At 39.6% G+C, this 8,635-nt stretch overlaps 1 pseudogene; it reads left to right on the forward strand.

Moving 5' to 3' along the window:
* The first annotated feature begins 4,222 nt into the window (after positions 1–4,222).
* Positions 4,223–8,299, forward strand: LOC133800020 (uncharacterized; annotated as a pseudogene).
* The last annotated feature ends 336 nt before the right edge of the window (positions 8,300–8,635 follow it).

The following is an 8,635-nucleotide window of genomic DNA, read 5'->3' on the forward strand; positions in this document are numbered from 1 at the left end:
AATTGTAAAACAGAGCATCATTATCATCCTCATCTCTCCCTCCCGTACATGTTCTTCTCTCCTTCCTTTCAATTTTTGAGAGCCAATTTAAGGATCCAAGCTAGGAGAGCAAGGTTTGAGGGCTTAGGACCTTGGTTCAACCATTGAAGAGGACTAAAATCCAACTTGAGGTAAGATTTCATCCATGAACTTAAGCTTTACCTTATTTTCTTATGGTTTTCAGTCAAAGGAATTTGAGGTGTTAGTTGTGAGAATTAATGGAAGTTTTTGTGTAAGATTGCTTGGGTTTTGATGAAGGTGTGTTGTAGATGAAGTTTAGGGGTTGAATTGGATGTTTGGGGGATGTTTGGGATTGATTTGGATGCTTGGTTTTCAAGGGGGATCGCAGGGGAGAAGACCAGAAAAGTTTCTGGTCTGCTGATGGTGCCCCAGCGCTAGGCAGGGCAGGAACTGAGCTTCTCTGACTTTGGGGCAGCGCCCCAGTGCTAGTGCATTTTCCAGCAAGCCTATTTTAGGGCTCGGGAGGACTTTTAAGGCTTGGGGGTTGGTTCCTTTACCCCGTTTGGGTAGATTGAGAGTCCCGAGAGTGTGGGATGGATCCCGGGAGTGAGGTTTAAGATTATAAACCTTTTTATGATTTATTTTATTGATGGGATTCCATATTTGGTTATGACTAGGTGACCGCTAAAGGATCAAAGGATTGATCATTCTCAAGGGTCGTTCTTTTACTAATTCTTGCTCGAACTCGAGGTAAGAAAACTGTACCCCATATGTGACATGCATGGTTATTCTTGATTCATGTTGGATGTTTAAATGTGAATATTGATAGCATATTGAATGCTTAGAAATCTTGCTCATTTGCATATGGTTATTATTGAAGCATGTTGGATGATTAAGTGTGATGCATGTGATGCACGAGAAACATGTGATTAAGGCATGCCATGAATATTGACTATGAGACTGATCAGAGCTTAAGTCTCTGTGTTTATGCATGATCATAATTGTGCTAGCAACTGTTAAGTAAGCATGCTGAATGCCCTATGTTTGAATATTCTACATATGACATATACTTGGTAGCATTTCTTACTTGTGCATGGCACTGACTAATTAGTCAGAATTGGCAAAGGTGTCAGTATCAACTGTGAAGCTGTGACTCATTAGTCAAGTTCGGCAGTGGTATTGGACACTGGTCACACAGTGCTGACTCATAAGTCAGGACGGCCTTAGCGTGTTCAACGCAAGCCAATAAAGATTAGATCTAATCGACATCTGCATTAAATGACTCAGAAGAGCGTTAATGCCAGACCGACCTCAAGTTTGATGAAAACTAAAAGCGCTTGTGTGGCTTACCCATCAGTCACTCATCTGTTTAAGCTAGTGACTACCCATCAGTCACTCATCTGTTTAAGATAGTGACTACCCATCAGTCACTCATTTGATTAGAGCCATTGCATGAAAGCCCAGGTAGCGGTTTCGTTACACAGCTATGGGCACTGAGCCCCATAGTGACTTGCTTGTCAGTCACTCATTATGGTTTAACAGAACCTCAAAGTGATATTCACTCATCTGTTCAGGGCTATAAGCTCTGTATGATCATTCTGATCATCATTTGCATGGCTTTGGGTGCTGAGCCCCATAGTGACTTGCTTGTCAGTCACTCAGTATGGTTTACCAGAACCTCTAGTGTTAAATCACTCATCTGATTAGGATTGACTTGATAGTCATCCAATTAGGAGGGCAGGATTTCTTATCCTCGATTCCCCAACATTGTTTGAATTTATTTACATGCTTGAATAAAGCTATGTTTGCTAGGCATGCCAGATATGATTTGATATCATGATATGTCTGTTCATGAGCATATTGAATTTTCTTGCTGGGCTTCGGCTCACGGGTGCTATGTGGTGCAGGTAAAGGCAAAAGAAAGCTGGACCATCCTTGAGTTGGAGAGCTTAGATGACGATGTGTACATATGCAGCTGCTCGACCGCCACGGCCGAGGTTTGAAGGAGAGGAACTAGGGTTAAACCCTGTTTTGCCGCTTAGATCGGTTGGTTGTAAATATTTTGTTATAATAAACCTTTAAATTATATTTTTGGGATCCCAATGTATATAGTAAACGTTCTAATGAAACGTTATATCTTAACCAAAGTTTTTAATCCCTAAACCGCTAATCATACTTAGTTACACGTTTATGGCCAAATGACTCGATTAACGAGTTTAGCACTGTTTGCAATGTGCACCGTAACAGTCCCTGGAGTTTAGGGCGTTGCACACTCTCTCTCCCCTCACTCTGTTTTCTCTTCCACACTTTTAGGCATAGTGGTATTTTGGAGGAAAACCAGTCAAGAACTAAGGAATTGGAGCTGAGTTTGGGAGACTCTAACCAGAAATCTAAGGCTTGGAGCTTAGGGAACTGAGTTAGGGATTCAATTCTGTATAAGGTAAGCTTTCTAATATGTTGAGTTATGTTGATTGCAGTTGAATTCTATTGATATTGGGTGTTAGGACTTAGACATGCATGGTTTGGATTCTAGTACTGGTTTTGATTGCTTGATGGGTGTGGGGGTGATTTTGGTTGAGATAAGTGGGGTTTGGCTCGAAGGAAATGCAAGGAAGGTGGTTTTTTTTTGGGTTTGGAGGCAAGGGCCGCGGCCCTAGGAGGGGCATGCCGCAGCCCGTGTGCACGCGAGGCCTTGGGAGGCCATGGAGTTCGAGGTGCACCGCGGCACTTGGCCAAGCATGTCGCGGCCCGTGTGTGCTTCCAGGGAGGTGTCTAGCCTCTGTTTTGAGGCTAGCCGCAGCGCTTGTGGGGTGGGCTGCGGCCCTAGTTCAAGGTGCATGGATTTTAGTGGGATTTGACTTGGGAAGCTAATTGTTAGGGCTCGGGATGGATTATATCACCCGGATTGATAGAATTCAAGATTCTGGAGACTAGAATTATGACTCAAAGCCATTTAATTGATTAGAACTTGAAGGATGAATATTGTTAATGCGTTGTGATTAGGGATTCGGTGAGGCTCGGACTAGGGAACTATGCTCGGGATATCGGTGCTTAGAAAGCTTGGGACACAGGTAAGAAAACTACTGTTCCCATAGAGCTTGTGTTGCAGGGCTCGGCCCTATGTGATTGTGTTGCAGGGCTCGGCCCTATATGATTGTGTTGCGGGGCATGGCCCTTTTACTGGATTTATGTGTGTTTTAATATCTGTTTAGCATATAATGTGTGTGTATTAATGATGGAACAACGATGGTCGGGAACAGCGAAGGCCGGGAACGGCGAAGGCCGGGAACGGCGAAGGCCGAGAACGGCAAGGGGCCGGGAGCAGCGTTTAGCACGCGGAGTGCGAGTTGCCAGGGTGAGACCCCAAGGGATATCTGGGATATCCTTACGGATTAGACCGCGAACCCAGGGCCTGGTAAAGCGCTTGGGACGGCATGGCCGTACTTGTATGACCTGGTGTTGGCTTGATTTTATCTTAAGTGTTTGATATGCGTTTAACATCTGTTTGTGAGAGTTTTCTTGCTGGGCTTCAGCTCACGGGTGCTCTATGGTGCAGGTAAAGGAAAAAGGAGGGTCGATCAACCTTGAGTATGGCGAGCGGGACAAGCGGCGCGTACATGTCCGGTCTGTTTGGCTGTCATGACCAGAGGTGTTTTTGGGAGATGTTTTGTACAAAACCTGTATTTTGTCGTTTAGTCAGCTTTAATTATATTTTGAGTTGTAAATATTTCTAAACAATGTTTTTGGGATCCCAGATGTTAAATGTTTTATAAGATTTCAATAAAAGGTTTATTCTCAAGTTTATGACTCTGATTATGATTTAATTACACTTTTGTCCTAAAACCTCGATTAGCGAGTTGGTTGCACATTTTAAACTCACTTAGTAACGGCTCTAAGGTTGTAGGGCGTTACAACCTAATTCCTTTTCAACGAATTTCCACATATGTTAAATTATTCATACAAATGTTTTTGCACCGTCCTTACCACATATTTTTTCACTTTAAACATTCCAAACAAATTCACAATATTAGGGTGTCTACAAGCAAAATAAAAAATATAAGGGACCTAAGCTATATATATTCTTAGAGTTGGGGGGACCCAATTGCTATTTATATAAAAAGTAAAGAACCTACCTTAAGATGAAATAGAAGTAAAAAACAATCAAACTTTCTCAATCACTCACTCACTCACTCTCTCTCTCTCTCCAATCCAAGCTTCGTAAATGGACCAAATCCAACACAAGTTTGTGGAAGTACAAGGATTAAAGCTTCACGTAGCTGAGATCGGAACTGGTGAGAATGGCTAACACTCCAATTTTTTTTTAACTCTTTTCCTTTTGAACTGATATTAACTGTTAACCAAACTACAGTGTCAAATTTTTTTCTTCTTTTTTTAAGGTCCAAACGTTGTCGTTTTCTTACATGGCTTTCCGGAGATATGGTACTCATGGTGACACCAGATGATAGCTCTTGCCAAAGCCGGGTTCCGGGCCATTGTACCTGATTACAAAGGCTATGGACTATCTGACCCAGCTGCCCAACCCGAGAAGGCCACCCTTTCTGATTTCGTTAATGACATTATTGGGATCATTGATGCTCTTGCTATTCCTAAGGTACTTAGTTTCATTGAGTGTCTCAAATGCATTGTCAAATTGGTGATACATTGTTAAAATATAGCTTAATTTACAAAATAATTGCTCTAATGGTGTGTCGAAAGTTGTACCAAATTTGGTACACAGTAAATATTATACTAAATTTGGCACATATTAAAAATTGTGCCAAATTTGGCATACAATATAGCATGATATTTATTTTGCATCACTATAAATGCTACACTTCCGATGGAAGATCTAGAAGTGATTGCTCTGTCGGGTAGCTGGATCCATCTGTTGGGCAGGAATGCCTCTTAAAGCCTCAAGAATGGCGTTCATAGGGAATGCAATTGGCGGAGAGGGAACCTCATCCTCAGGGACATCAACAACAAGCCTTCTCCTTTTTGTCCTTCCCTTCGAAGGCATTTTCTTAGGTCAGTAAATCAAAGCTAACTAGTTAGTGAGGAATGAATTCAATCTATATACATACGCCTTTATAGATCAAAATACTTTATTTTAAAATAAATTTAATCTATTTGGTGACACACTCCGAGGTATTTAAACCCAGTGCTCTGATACCATTTTTTTGTCACGACCCGAGCCCTAGGCCATGGCAGATTTGTAATATCCATAACTTGGGTGGTCAAAGGTCAAACTTTGACCCTTGTTGGAAAATAGTCTTTATAAATGATCATTTAATTTATATTAAATAGTACTGTAATTATAAGTTAAAATAATGGAATAACTCCTATAATTATGTATAAAAATATTAGTAATAAAAGCATGATCATTTATCACTATACATAGAATAATAATATTCCCACAGTTATGTAATCACCAAACAGTTAAATTTAATAAGTCATAAGCACCCAAAATATTACTTAGCATCCACCATTCCTCATTCCTAACTATTACATAGCTAATTTAGATATACAGACCATTAGGTTCCAAATTAAATACATATATAATGTTCAAAAGATAGGACTATGGCACCAAACACATTGGCTTCATCAATAATTCACCTTATCCACATTCGCGTCACTAAGCTCCTGGAATGAGAGAGATATAGGGGATGAGCTTATAAAGCCTAGTAGGAAAGCAACTAATATCATAGGACCCAAAAGTTAAATAAAATCCCTGCATGGTTAGCTTTGAAAACAAAAACGTATATCATCATGTATAAACCCAAATAGAGAGAAACCACAAATAATCATAAGAGCATAGCTACAAGTGCACATCACACCGTCCACTAGATCCCTAGTTCCCGTTACCCACCATACAAAAACTGACATCCTAAATTGGGTAGCTAGACCTGATAACCACCACAAGGGGAGGCTCATAACACTTCCTGTATACAGATGCTAGGTATTTACACCTACAGGTGAGTGGACACCTGATCTACCTATGATGACACAGAGACTAGGTCGTGAAACAACAACATGCACAAATCATGATCACTATGGCTCTCATCGGTATAACCAAATGCAGGTAAACATGAAAAGAAAGAAACATATTCCCTTTATATTTTAGAAAATTGGGCAGCATAACAGCTGCATTTGAATCAAATCCAAAATCATAACCTACATAAATAAGTGAACAAAAATATATTTGGCACTCAGTGCCCTCAGAACAGATCAAAAAACATGCAGGTTCAGTTTTCAAATTTTCAAACATTTTATAAATATCAAAATTGAATATGTTTAATTCAATTCAATACGAGTAAAATAAGTCCAATAGTCAAGTTGAGACCCTACCTCCTTAGAATTTTCAATCCAAGCCCAAAGCGACACTTTTAAGCTTAACGATGATCCTAGGGTGATTTAGTCCTATTTAATATCATGTTTTTCCTATGTGCACCAATTGAGCAAAAAATTATCATCATTGCATTCATTATTCAAAATAATGTCCAATGACATATAATATGACCATATTTAAAATTTCAAGTTCCGGAACCTCACCCAAGCGGTGCACAAAAGCGGTTGGTGGCGGCAGTGAGCAGTGTACCGAAAACGTCAACGAATATATGCATGGCATATATCAAAGCGATCCTCTTGATGAGTTTATCATGAAAGTACAAATCCTTCGCCCAAATGACCTCCAGTGTCGCCGAAAAATGCTTCCAAAGAGGCGAAGATACCCAAAATCTCACCGGAGAAAAATGGCGAGTTTACTGGAATAACTTAGTGGGCGACGTCCCTCTCGGGACGCTGATTTCAATGGTGCCACCCACTCCCCGAATGGTGGTCAGAGTTCGCCGGAAAGTCACCTCAAAGTTTCGACGGCAAAAATTCGGAGTGGTCGTACAAGCGCGTCCTTGCTCTAATGGTCACCAAACTTTGGGGTTTCTATCTTCGCCGTCGGGGAAGCTGCATAACCGACGTGTGTCGGAAATGGTGGGTGGCGATGGTTGGGTCTGGTGCCCTTGCCGTGGCTTGCCGAGAGGAAAGCAAGGAAGAAAAGAAAAAGTAGATGAAGAAAGAAGAGAGGGTCGGGAGGGAGAAGAAAAGTGGAAAAAATCTAAATATATAATTTAAATTAATTAATTTTTTTCTCCTCCTCTTTTTGACTTTTTAAACCTGAAAAAGTCTCAGGTTTAACACTATAAGTTAAAAAATTGTCCGATAAAGATATCGTAAATGGTCATGTATGTAGTTTACTCCCACAAAGTCTTAGGTTGGAGTTCTTTCTAGACACCTACATAATAATTGTAATTATTTATTGGTTCCCTAATATTGTAGGATTAGACAAAAATCCTAATTTAAAAAAAAAAAAAAGAGATAAATGTTCTTATTATATTCTTGTTACAAATTTCATATATACGTATTTTTGGTGGGGAAAGATTTTGGGGGAAGACTAGCTTACTTTTTAGGGCTTCTACACCCAGAGAGGATAATGGGCATTGTAACATTGGGAGTGCCTTATTTTCCCCCAAGTTTTCATCAATTCCATAAGACTTTGGACAATGGTGTCTACATCTCAAGATGAAGGGTAATGGCTCTATTCATGCATACCTTTATTACTAGCTTTCTTGCATAATTTGCCATCTAAAATAATGTGCCATTTTGTAGGAACCTGGGAGAGTGGACGCGGATTTTGGCCGCTTTGATGCCAAAATTGTCGTCCAAAAAGTTTACATCCTCTTCTTGAGGAGTGAAATCCCACCGACTTCATCAGAAGACCAGGAGATCATGGACTTGGTTTACCAATCCACTCCTTTTCCACCTTGGTTCACTGAGGAAGATCTCACAAACTATGGAGCTCTATATGAGAAGTCTGGATTTCAAACCTCCTTGCAATTTCCATATAGGTAAAACTTTCCGTCTATTCCTATAATATTTGGAACCTAGAAACTATAACAAGTATTATGTAGTTACCTAGAAGTGACTCGAAGAATACACGCAGTCATGTTTTGATAATGTGGTCTTGTAATGATTTTTTTTTTGGTTTTGTGATTATGACAGATCTTTTGGGGAAGCGTTTAACATAACAGATCCTATAGTTAAACAACCAGCACTTCTCATAATGGGAAGTAAAGATTATGCGTTCAAATTCCCAGGGATTAAAGAGTTCATAAATAGTGGAAAGGTTAATGAGTTTGTCCCCAAATTGGTTATTGTGTTCTTGCCCGAAGGTACTCATTTTGATCAAGAGCAGTCTCCTGAGGAGGTCAACCAGCTGATTCTCAACTTCCTTGCTAGGCATACATGATTACCATCCTTGGAAAGTGACATAGAGAAAAAATAAGAGTAACTAGTGAAAATAGACATGTTTTATGTCATTTTGCAAAATATTATCTTTTCGATAATTCTTTGTAAAACAGTTTTTGTGATAGTATATCGAGTGTGTTGGGAAGTTTATTCAGCATAGAATTATCAAAATAATGCTATTTTTCAATATAATATTTAGAAAATATCTCATATGAAGTATTATTATCATAGGAATGAGGAATAAATTAGTCGGCTTATGTTGGATGTCATTTGATCTATTTTTTACAAATCTTACTCCAAACCATGTTAAATATTAAATGAAATTAAAGTATGAAAG

The sequence above is a fragment of the Humulus lupulus genome, chromosome 9, assembly GCF_963169125.1.
Source record: "Humulus lupulus chromosome 9, drHumLupu1.1, whole genome shotgun sequence".
Classification (NCBI taxonomy): Eukaryota; Viridiplantae; Streptophyta; class Magnoliopsida; order Rosales; family Cannabaceae; genus Humulus; species Humulus lupulus.